Below are 12,659 nucleotides of genomic sequence, written 5' to 3'. Positions count from 1 at the left end.
ACTGCTCATGGACAGCATACTACGTTAGCGAGATTGCTAATAATAATGAATTCTTCCAAGAAAGCTAGCTAAATAATTGACATTATGTGCTTAAAAACCAAGCGCCAACTTATAGCTAGCTGCTTGGTAAAATAATGCTACTGTAGGTTAGTGTTACATTACTTTATAGCTTAGCCTAGAGTTAGATTAGATTAGATTAGATTAGATTCCTCTTTTCCTCTTCTTGTTTTCTCTTGTGTTATGGCTTCGCTTCATGTTAGAAAGCGTAACAATTCAATATAAATAAGGAAGCTTGGGCAAAACCCTACATGCTAGCGAGATGGGGGCGTTAGCCTTGCCGGTGTGTAGCTACACCTCCGCTGACAATACCAATATCAGTCGAAGGTGTTCTCACAAACAGGAAATGAGGCCGCATCCAGGCACCGGTTATTATTACCATGCTGTAATAACACCAGCGGACTTCCGTATTCTTTGGCCATTAAGCAATCGTTGCTGGCAGCTATTGTTATTATTATTATTAATATTATTACTGAACTTCCTGTGTGTGTGACAGAACTAATTGGATTGGCCCTGAAGCTTAATGAGAACTCGGTGTAAACTCTATCACATGCAATTACTTTGCCTTTGTAAGCCTTTAGATGTCATATATCTCGTGGCTTTACTCATCAAAGATCTCCAAAACCCTTACACGCTTGCGTTTAATCACACAATCCTGGCCTCATTAGCGCATTGAAGTTACAAGGTGGTTGGTGTGTATTCCACCACTCAGCAGTGATTTAAACCACATGTACTGTACTAAATGTCACGGGTGACGTATAGACACCTGTCAACCCGGTGTGTTATCAAAATGTCAGTGAACAATGGACAATGAATTCACGATTAAATGGAGATATACGAAGGTCATATTGCAACATTGTTAAACTCCAGCCTCCAGCGACACCACATGCAAAACTAACAAAAAAGAGTCATTTCAAGCACAATAATTACTATGATGCAGTATCTGAGTAAATGTTACTGCCCACCATGGCAGTGTAGGATCATGCGGGAACGACTGAAGCTTTATATCACACCTTAGTCGTATCATTTAAGACTTGATTTGTACAACATCAAGCGCACATTTAAGTGTGCACACAAAAAATAAGAATTTTCATGCATTGATAATGAAAAAAAAAAAAGCTTTAAACTCATCATGAAGTGGAAGAACGGAGGGATGGCAATATTGAATATGCATGAAATGAAATGACTAACAATGATGAATACATCACACTGAACAACTACACACCTGTAAATGATTCAGAAGAGCTGTGGCATTTCTGACATGGGGAAAAAAAGAAGAGTGAATCATTTCACACCTTCACATTCTCTGGTTACGTGTATTTTTTTTTCTATAAAAAATGTGTAAAGGGATGTACAATATTTGATATTCTCACACCCACGGACGCTTTACAAAAAGGATAAAAATTCAGCTTAGATGTGTATTCACTTTGACAGACGTTTTCATCCGACGCAGCCTACAAGTGAGAGTTAAGCAGTGAAACAGAAATATAAAAGCTCTTAAGAAATCTTAAGGAAACATGCGACAGAATCTTATATACCCAGGATTCAGTTATATATCTGTTGTATATTGTAGCCACGTAGATTAAATCCACTTTGACCTTTCCACGATCATGTTGTTTTACCTCTTGTTCTGTGACTTTCTGCACAAGTATTCAGTTTGTGTACTTGCATAAGTATTCACCCCCTTGAAGATTACCACATTTTTTTGGTGTTACAACCTGGAACTGAAATGGACTTCATTAAGATTCATGAATCTACACAAAATAGACCATAATTAGTTCACCATAACGTGTGCGATTACAGTGTCACATGATCTCAATATACAGTAAATACACCTGTCATTATTCAAAACAGAAAGAATATGACACAACCGTGACCGTGCTTAGAGGAGACTGCTCACCAAAAGTCAGTGAGAGGGTTAGGAGGACATTAGGACACATTTTCAATTACAAACACACGCTGTTTTGGATCGATCCGTTTCGCTTCCAGTTCCGATTTAACTTCAAAATGTGAAAAAGTTCAACTGTGGGGCAAGGCACTGAATATAGTGTTTATGTACGGTGCTCAGAATAGCACAGGAAAGCAATACTTTTTAAATTTGTGAGTTAAAATAAGTTAAATAAGTTAAAATAACACACTGACTAATGGAATGTGGAAAATGACTTAACGTGCCGCTGAAGAGGAATGTTCTTCTGCTGTAATGAATGAGTGTATTGTAGTGACTGAAGCACCAGAAGATCTGTGTAGGAGTGCTGCTTTTTCTGTGTCCTGCAAACAGATTGACACATTCATTTAAAAGCATCCCTTCCATTCCACTTTCTCCCACCTGACTTTTTTTTTCACTAAATCTATAAGCATCTCTTCTTCCTTCTAAACATTTAAAATGAATAGAAATGAAATGAACAAGTCGTCTATGTGCTGTGGACATGCAGCGTATTCAAATACCATCATCATTTAGCAAAACATACAAAGGCAGATGATGCATTTAAAATGATACTTGTGTAGGACTGTTGCTTTAAAGGCATTTAAATGTACTACATTATATTTAATTGCTAATTTTTTTACTGAATCTTGCTGTAACTTGTGTTATTGCCATGTAGGAAAGTTGGATAGACTGCAAAAAAAAATGTTGCTCATGTAAATGATTACGCAATCTGAAAACAGCACTTAACTGGCCGGCTTCACATCAATCAAGGTAAGGTAGCATGGTAGCAGGAAATGTATGTATTGCTAGCTAACTCCCGTGCAGCTAACAAATGCTAACACTGGTAGTGAGGAGTGTTCAGCTGAGGAAACCTCATGGGAGCTCGTGGAAAAGCCCTCTTGACCCTTCTCACAGCACCAAACCAGAATGAGTTGACTTGGTCAGGGATTAAGTTAAAACCCTGTTGGGGAGGATGAATAGATTTAAGAGCTAGGTGAAGAAGAAGGACTTTAGTCTTCGTTTGGAAAGAAGGCAGTGACGCAGCTGTTTGGAGAGCCAGGGGAAGTTCGTTCCACCACCTGGGTGCCAGGGCAAAGAAGAGCCATGATGCTTGTCTTCCGTGTTCCTTGAGGTATGGCGGCTCCAATCCAGAGCTTGCATGTTCTCCCTGTGCTTCAGGGGTTTCCTCCAGGTACTCCAGTTTCCTGAATTGTAGGCTGATTAGGATTTCCAAATTGTCCATGGTGTGTGACTGTGCCCTGCGATGGGTTGGTACCCCGTCCAGGTGTTCCCTGCCTATTGCCCCAAGTACCCTGGGATAGGCTCCAGGCTCCCTGCAACCCTGTGTAGGATAAGCGGGACAGAAAATGGATGGATGGGGTCCAATCAAGCCTTGCTAGATGATCAGACAAAGTAGTCTGGTGTAAGATGACTTTGCATCAGTGTTTTCAATCTGATGCAGATGCTACAGGAAGCCGGTCAAGGAAGCGTAGCAGTGGGGTAGCAGTGTGGGAGAACTTAGGGAGGTTGAAAACAAGTCATGCGGCTGAATTCTGTATCAGTTGCAAGCATGGGACGGTGATTCAATTCAATTCAATTCAATTTTATTTGTATAGCACTTTTAACAATGGACATTGTCACAAAGCAGCTTTATAGAAATAAATAGATTCACAAAAATATATTGTAAATATTTGAATTTATCACTGTGAATTTATCCCTAATGAGTGAGCCAGTGGCGACGGTGGCAAGGAAAAACTCCCCGAGATGATATGAGGAAGAAACCTTGAGAGGAACCAGGCTCAAAAGGGAACCCATCCTCATCTGGGTGCAACGGATAGTGCAATTATAAATCATTCCCTTCTATTATTGTGTACTACATGGACAAATAGTGCAATTGTGCAACCAATAAATTCATCACAGTTTTTGTAAGAAGTCCGGCTGGTTAAAATCTATCCACTGTCCACTGATGGAGTCCTGAGTACGAAGCTGCTCGTGGCAACTGCAGCCCCAAAGCCACTACAGCAATCGCAGTCCCAAGCCATTACAGTACAGTACAGTACAGTACAGTACAGCTCCCCATATGAGATCCCCAAGCCATCTCCACAGCCCCCAGGTGGCTCCATCCCCAGCAATCCAAACAGTTCTTCAGGCCGTCCATATGGGGCCCCAGCAGCAGCGAGCGACTCAACCGATGAGAACTCCAACCAGAAGTAGGGCATCAGGATGGATCAGGCAGCGAGGTAGACCTGCCTCGAGATGTCTCAGATGTGAGGCGAGGAGGATAGTTGGTTGTCCAGAACTACCCCAAAGATGCATGTAGTGTCAGATAGTGTGACCTAAGAATTGTTCATAAGATCTTGACGTGGTGAAGATCAGCAGCTCGGTCTTGCTGCAGTTTAGTTTCAAATGATTATGAAGCAGTCAGTATTTAGTGGGTGTGGCTTTCATTGCTGCATAAGTTGCATTAGAGGTAGAAATCAGTAACATGGTTTATAATAACTGTGTTATCCTGCAGGCTCAGGCATTTTTCTCCTTTAATCAATTTGACAATGAAGTCATGGTGATTCAGTGTGGAGCAGAGAGCCGAGGTCTATTATTCGCTTGTCAGACTCGCTCTTCCTTTCTTCCTCTTTCTGCTTCCTCTCTTCTCCCATAATGTCAGCAGATTGTTGGATGTCACAGCCTCAAAAGGCTGTTCTTTGCTTTAGCTGTCGTCTATTGTGACCTGATTTTTCACCCCTCTTTCCCTCACGATCTCCCCCTCCCCCTTCAGAACGAACAAGACACAAGCATATGGGTGTGTGTGTGCATTTTTTTTAATCTGTCTTTTCATCACAGGTTATTAAATAAGTCTCTGAAATGATAAGACAGCTGGGAAGAAATGAAGGTCACCGTACTCACTAACATGTGTGTCTTTGTGTTGATTCCATCACAGGGACATCATCCTGTTCATACGCTGGCCTCATGAGGATGTAGTAATAAGACCCAAATACAGCAAAATGATAAAATCATCACTTTATTTCCCTTTGTGTGCGAGTCCACCTTTACCAGGAAGTTGTTGCACAGCAATGTTTAATGCTGAAATTCGCACTATAAGGAATGTTTATCTGATCCAACGCTGCTGCCGTGTCGGTGGTATTTTTAGGGTTACGCTAGCACCAAGCTAACAGTAGTATAACTTCTCATTCTGGATAAAAGCATCTGCCAGATGAGTAAAATGTAAAACGTCATAATGATCTCTTACAGTAAAATCACTAACAAACATGCATGTTAGAATTAGGCTAAAGGCAATTAGGCTAAACAAATGGCACACCAGGATCAGCTTTTAACTTGTGTGTGTGTGTGTGTGTGTGTTGTGTTTTAGATCTGATGTGCATCACTGATGTGTTTGAGACTAAAGCTGATTGTTGAGGGGATTATTGGAAAGCTGAGTGTTTAGCTCACATGACTAAAGGAGATTTTTCTCATTTCAATGCAAATAGCAGGAGCTGGGGAAAAGTCGTTCATTAGCTGTGCGTCAGTACACACACTTCTGTACTGTTCGAGACAACGCATGATTGTACATAACTGTCTCATGTGTTCACTGATAGTTGTGTTTTTAATAATCAGTGAAATATAAAGCAGCTCTTTTAACGTTCAGACATTAGAAAAACCTTCTGTGTACTTGTTTTGTGTCCTTGTCTCAACAGGACACTTCGCACACATGCGTAGCCAGACTTCGTAAACATCCGCAACATTTTTTTTTTTTCAAAAGCAAAAGAACCAAAATGAAGTGCTTCTGATTTCCCCCTTAACTTATAGCCCAGGTGGTTTAGAAGTTTCCTGAAGAGTGAAAGAGTAATTTGTCTTTCCGCAGCAGGTCCTTCTCTGCTTTCCCATGCTGTCTGTTCATCATTTCTGCTGACCACCCAGAGCGAGGGCTGAGACTCACTTATTGTGTAGCGTTCACTCTCTAAAGCTGTTCTGTCAGTTTGCCAGCACAGCGAAAAACCTGGAAATGTGCTTCCTTTGCATTTTATATTGTACATGGTGCATAATGGGGAACAGGAGTGTGCAAGCCAAAAGAGGCAAACATAACCAATACTCAGGATTTTGAACAGAACTGTAAATGAGTTAGTGTTGTTTCTGCTCCAACTGGTGTGTAAGGTTGTGTACGGTTAAAATGACTGGTGATTTTCCTGGTGATACAGTGGAGCGAAGTGTGCTTTTCTATGTGTAGTTCCTTAAAATAAAAGTTCCCATCTTAACTAATGACACATACAAAACCCACAATTTTCAAGAATACAAAAAAATAGTGTTTGCAAGAATGGTGTTCATTCCTCCAGTACAGTTCCAGAGACTTGTAGAATCTTGTCTTCCTACTTCTACTACTCGTCTAAAGCTGTAAAAGGTAGAATATTAAGAACATACATTAACAGTGATCCAAACTGATATTATGCTAAGTCTTCCCGCTTAGCAAGCTAGCTACATGTGACGTCATTGAGACATTATTTGTGCCCATTTTGCTGACACTGGCTAGATGTGTGTGTGTGTGTGTGTGTGTGTGTGTGTGTGTGTGTGTGTGTGTGTGATTTTGTCTACCTTTTTTATGAAGCGAATTTGGCTAAGGATCTGGCTAACGAGCTTGTTGACCTCTATAAAACTTTGGATAGTGACACATTTTTCATAATTCTGCCTCTGTACACCACCACAATGGAGTTGAAATGAAGCAATCAAGATGTGATTGAAGTGGAGACTTTCAGCTTTAATTCAAGGGGTTTTAACAAAAATGTTGCAGTAACAGTTTAGGAATTACAGCCATTTTTTAGAGTCCCTCCATTTTCACAGGCTCAAAAGTATTTGGACAAACGAACATAATCATAAATATTAGGATTACATTTAATACTTGGATGCAAATCCTTTGCAGTCAATGACTGTCTGAAATCTGGAACCCAAGGACATCATCAAATGCTGAGTTTCCTGCCTTGAGATGCTTTGCCAGGTCTTTACTGCAGCCGCCTTCAGTTGCTGCTTGTTTGTGGGTCTTTCTGCCTTCAGTTTCGTCTACAGTAAGTGAAAAGCAGCTCTACTGGGTTGAGGTCAGGTGACTGACTCGGCCAAGAACATTCCATTTCCTTGCCTTAAGAAGCTCTTGGGTTACGTATGTTTTGCGGTATGTTTTGGGTCATTATCCAGCTGTAGAGTGAAGCTCCGTCCTATCAGTTTTGCAGCATATCAAAGTAAAAGTCAAAGTCAGTGTCAAAGACAGCTTTGACTACCGTGCAACATTTAGTAGACACTTAGTAGACAATACATACATACAATAATACCATAAGGTAAAATTAAAAATTAAACGAGTCACTAAATAGGAAATATGAAATGTATATTAAGTGTAGCAGCAGTAGGGGATGAGACATACAGTTAAAAAAATAGTATAGCTCTATACACTTCAGAATTCATCCTGCTACTTCTATTGGCAGTCACGTCATTAGTAAACACCAGTGAATACACTTCAGTGACATCTTGATCGCTTCATTTCCAATCCATTGTGGTGGTATACAGAGGCAAAACTATGAAAACTGTGTCACTGTTCAAATATCTTTTGAACCTGACTGTATATAGTAACACACGTAAGCTGAAATCCATTGAAGAGTACAGTTAGGTTCCATGCTCAATTCTGAAGCCTACAAGTGGAAGATGTACACGAGTCAGCTTCCTGAAAGGCAAGGAGCGCCACTGCAAATCGTAATTTTCATGCCAAACATCTAAAATAAGCGCAGGCTACGACACTCACTGTGAATTACTGGTACAGTAGCCCTCAGGTTTCTGAGCCGTAGAGCCGTGTTGCTGCTCATCACTAGCATGAGCATGTTCTGGCCCAGTTTCTGCCTCAGGTGTGTCTATGCTTTTGATGTTCAAAAAGAATTTGAGATTGCACTGTTTTGCCCTTTCTTCAGAGTGACACCTGTTATGAACGCCACCTACGACCCAACTAAATATAGATTGAAATAGAGATTGAACACAGTCATTAGATGCCGTGCTTCCAGTCCTTGCCATTAACATTAATGAGGTGAATGTTCGATCCTCTCCTTTAGGTCAGAACCTCTGTATAACCTTCAAACTCACTCTTACGTTAAGAAACGTTCCAAAAATGAAACATTGGCTTTTTTCCCCTCCTTTGTCATTTTTTTTTAAACAACAGATGTCTCATGTTCATTAAAGCAATTGTAGCAACACATGAACTTATTCAATTAAACATACCAAGTCAAACGTATGTACAGTAATACATTTTATTTTACATTTATAAACTCAAAACATTCTCCATTTACCTTGATAGAAAGCGAGGACGCTGCATCAGCACATCTTTTAGTAGGAATATCGAGATGATGTGAGATTGAAGGGGAAAGGGGGCGGGGCTTCCAGGCTGCCAGTTAATAGACGCCTATGCAACTGTCAATCATTCTAGATTTACAAGTCAATTGACTCATCTGTCATTTTTATTGGGGAAAAAGAAGACTACTCTTTTTGCAAGTTCCTATGCATAATGCATAAAGGTTGGCAGGTCTTTAATGGAATATAATTTTTAGGTTTATTAATGAAAATAATTTAATTAGTGTTTGATGATTGATACAGTTTCTGATAGTGCACTAAGACTTTTGGTCTGTAGGTCATTTCCTAAAGCAGAAGCCATGCTAATTATAATGCAGAGGGAGGAGACAACACTGCAGAGATTGTCCTGGTTTTTAGGACATGGTGGTTCTCACAGGATTGCTCTCTGGGCACCTGGGTATTGATTAATGCATGTTTTGGTAAAAAAAAAAAAAATCACACACACATAGTTTGTCTCATGCCTCCAATGTCACCTTGGCACTGAAGGGTCACAGCAGGAATCCACCATATGTTCTAGTTCACTACATAGCAACGTTGTCCTATTGCCCCAGACCACCATTTTAGATTTTACAGCAGTAGAGCGGTCTATCTTTGCTTATCTCAGTGCTGATCAAAATAATGAAAATGTCTTTTCATTATTTCATTATTTCCCTTGTAAGCTAAACATTTTCTTTAATTTTCTAATTACAACAAAATTTATGCTCGTCAATGGATGGAGGTTGTTCATTTAGTTACATGTAGCTGTCTGACATAGTGACCCAGTAGAAAGTGCATATAATATGTTGACTGAGTTCGTCCACCAGATCATCAGTACAGAAGCTATTAAAAATCATGAAACATCTTTTTTTTTTTAAATGCTGCCTGATGGGATGCGTATACATCTACCATCACAGTCACAGTACATCAGATACAGATAAAATGTTGCCTTTCCACCCAGAATGCGTGTATACGAAAGCATGACTAAATATGACCTAAAGCCCCATTTCAATTTGGAGCTGATCGGGTAGAAAATTAAATCTCATCGCTTTGCTTTATTTATAACCTGAACTGCACATTCCTCACTCACACACTCTACACTCAACTCAACGTGCATAAAGCACAACAGCAGAGATGGAGAGGAATAATCGAGAAGTAATCATGAAATTATTGTTACATGAATGTAAATGAGATCAAGAGCAGTGTTTAATCACCCAGAACACATCTCTGAAAGAGCGAGTAAAAAAACGTCTGTGTTTTGTGAGGCTTCTGTGCAGTAGATCATCAAATATAAGAGACATACCAGCTTACTGAAACTCTCTATCCCCAGGAACCCAAGAGAATAGCTATTTAGCATAAAAGACATGGTAGACTGCTGTCTAACACACCAAAGTCTTTCTCTGCTGTAGATGATGTAACTGAAATGCCACTGAGAGGTACTACCTAATCAGAAAGTTTAAATCTAGCTCCCTAGTAGAAATACCTGTCTTGTTGGTAATCTTCAGACGTAGGAGGATTACCTAACCCTAACCCTAGGTAGTCTTGGCTCAAGCTCTGGGCGACTGATCAGCAGATCACAAATTCAAGCTCCAGTGCTGCAAAGAAACAACTGTTTGGCCTTTGAGCAAGACCTTTACCCCCCCTTGCTCCCAGTTCCCTAACAAACTAGGATATGCAAACAAAAGAACTTCACTGCAGAACATCTTTTTTTTTTTGTAAAGAAGAAGCACGTCTGTAGAACACCGGTGTGTGAGAGTGTTTAGGAAGACTCCACAACAGAGCTTCGGGCTCTGTTAAAATATTAATTCAGTCCGCAATTTTCAGCACACTTTCCCAAAACTCAACAAAAAACAGCACAACAACAGAAAACAGGTCCATCACGGACTCACAGCTTTCACTTCGTCAGGTTCAAATTCGCTCTGTGGTGTGTGTGTGTGTCTTTCAAGCTCTGCCAAGCTGTATTACACACTCTCTCGCAGTCCCTGAAAACACAAAGAGACACAAATAAGTAGCCTGGCGGTAATAAGACACAGGTGAGAATTATCACGCGTTACCTGCCGGTTCCACCGGCTTCCTCTCCTTCCACAGCTCCACAGCTCCGACCACGCTCCTGCTGCCACAAAGTAATTCAGCATCCAGTATCTAAATCCTTAATACGTTACTCAAATTTATCATCAGGTTTGGCTGGCACATATGACTGTGCGTCAGCAGCATAGCAGTGGACACTTCTACCATGATTATGAAACCAGAAGTAGCATATGTAATGATACAAGCAGTGGTCCTAGAACTTAGCTTAGAGGAACATCATAGAGATTAATGCATAGAGAAGTCACCATTAACATTTACAATCCATAGCGCAACCCTGAGGCTAGTAGTAGGTCATTTACTACTTTAACCAGCGCTGGTTAAGCACTGTGATGGAAAAAGTACTAAGAAATTATACTTAAGTAAGTGAAAGTATAGATAATGTCTCGAAATCTTACTCGATTAAAAGAGGACAATTCAGCCAAAAGTGTTACTTGTTTTCCTGTCTGTTTGTCTCTTGGGTTACTGTCTGTTCGGAGTTTTACGTGTTTTCCCCATGTCTGCGTGAGTTTCCTCCGGGTTGTCCAGTTTCTTCAAACTGTCCAAAAACATGCATGTAAGTGAACTGGCTATGCTAAATAGCCCCTAGGAGTGAATCAGTGTGTGGATGGTGCCCTGGGATGGATTAGTGTCCCACCTGTGTTGAATTCTCCTGCCTTGCCCCCGGTGTTCCCGTTATTCCAGTTTATAAATACACCACAATACTTAGATAATACATATAATAATAAAAAAGTTTATAAATACACCACAATACTTAGATACTTAGACACAATACTTACATATAATAATAAAAAAGTATAGAAACCTAGTACAATTACACAAGTATTTTCCAACCCTGGGCCTGATTCACTGCTGGATTGGAATAAAGGATTCTAATTTTACTAAATGCTGATGTGGTTATATTGGTCTCTATATAATTAGGTATCAAATGATCTAATATTAAATTTATATTTATTTTATGAATTTTTCTGTCTAATTTTGTCATGGAAAAAAACAAGGAGTCATCACTACTGCATATTTTTTGACATCTATGCTTCTTGGTCTTATTCCTAGATAACTTTGATACTGTACTAAACAAATGTTTACGGTTATTTTTGTTATCTTCCATCCAGGTGGAGAAATATGCTGACTTAGTACAGCGAGAGGCTTTCTATAATTAAGAAGGCTGTCCTCCCACACTGTTTTGGAAAACTACCAGCTAACTTTGACGAGATTTACATTTTAACTTTTGAATAAGGTTTTTTTTGTGTTTGTGTAAAGTGCAAGGGTCATCATTATACCAGGGTGCTAGCTTTTTTCCCATAGGAAATATGATCTACTACTATAGAGTGAAACACTGACATTCAGCAACTTCATAAAATTCTATAGGTCCAAAGGACCAACAAATCAAATTAGATTAGATTTTTTAAAATTAGTTTCGAATTGCATTTTCAATAAACCAGATCCAGTAGCTGAAATGACAAAAAAAAAACGTTTTTATACATTGTCCTTCCATTTTCACAGACTCAAAAGTAATTGGACAATTGACTGATAAGCAGTTTCATGGCCAGGCGTGGCCTGTTTCCTCATTACTTCCTGACAAATTAAGGAGATTAAGGAGATCTGGAGTTGATTCCAAGTGTTGAATTTGCATTTGGTAGCTGTTCATGGGAACTCTCAATATGTGGTCCAAAGAGGTGTCGATGCAAGTGAAGGAGGCCATCATTAGGCTGAAAAACCAAAACAGACCTATCAGAGAGATAGCAGAAACTTTAGGAGGGCCAAATCAACAATTTGGTACATTCTTAAAAAGAAGTAATGCACTGGCGAGCTCAGCAACACCAAAAGGCCTGGAAGACCACGGAGTCAAGAACACCCTAGAGGAGGTAGGCGTATCATTATCAAAATCTACATTCAATAGATGCCTTCATGAATGTAAATACAGATGGTTTAGTTCAAGATGCAAACCACTGGTAACACTGAAGAACAGAAAGACCAGATTAAACTTTGAAAATAAGCCTGACCAGTTCTGAAGGGCTCATGATCCAAGGCACCACTTCATCTGTCAAACATGTGGAGGCAGTGTTATGGCATGGGCATGTATGACCGCAAATGGAACTGAGTCACTGGTGTTTATTGATGTCGTGACTGCTAATAAAAGTAGCAGGATGAATTCTGAAGTTTATAGAGATATACTTTCTGCTCAGATTCAGCCAAATTCTGCAAAACAGATAGGACAGCACTTCAGAGTACAGATGGATAATGACCC

The sequence above is a fragment of the Pangasianodon hypophthalmus genome, chromosome 11 (genome assembly GCF_027358585.1).
Source record: "Pangasianodon hypophthalmus isolate fPanHyp1 chromosome 11, fPanHyp1.pri, whole genome shotgun sequence".
NCBI classification, from domain to species: domain Eukaryota; kingdom Metazoa; phylum Chordata; class Actinopteri; order Siluriformes; family Pangasiidae; genus Pangasianodon; species Pangasianodon hypophthalmus.
This window is presented reverse-complemented; position numbering follows the sequence as displayed.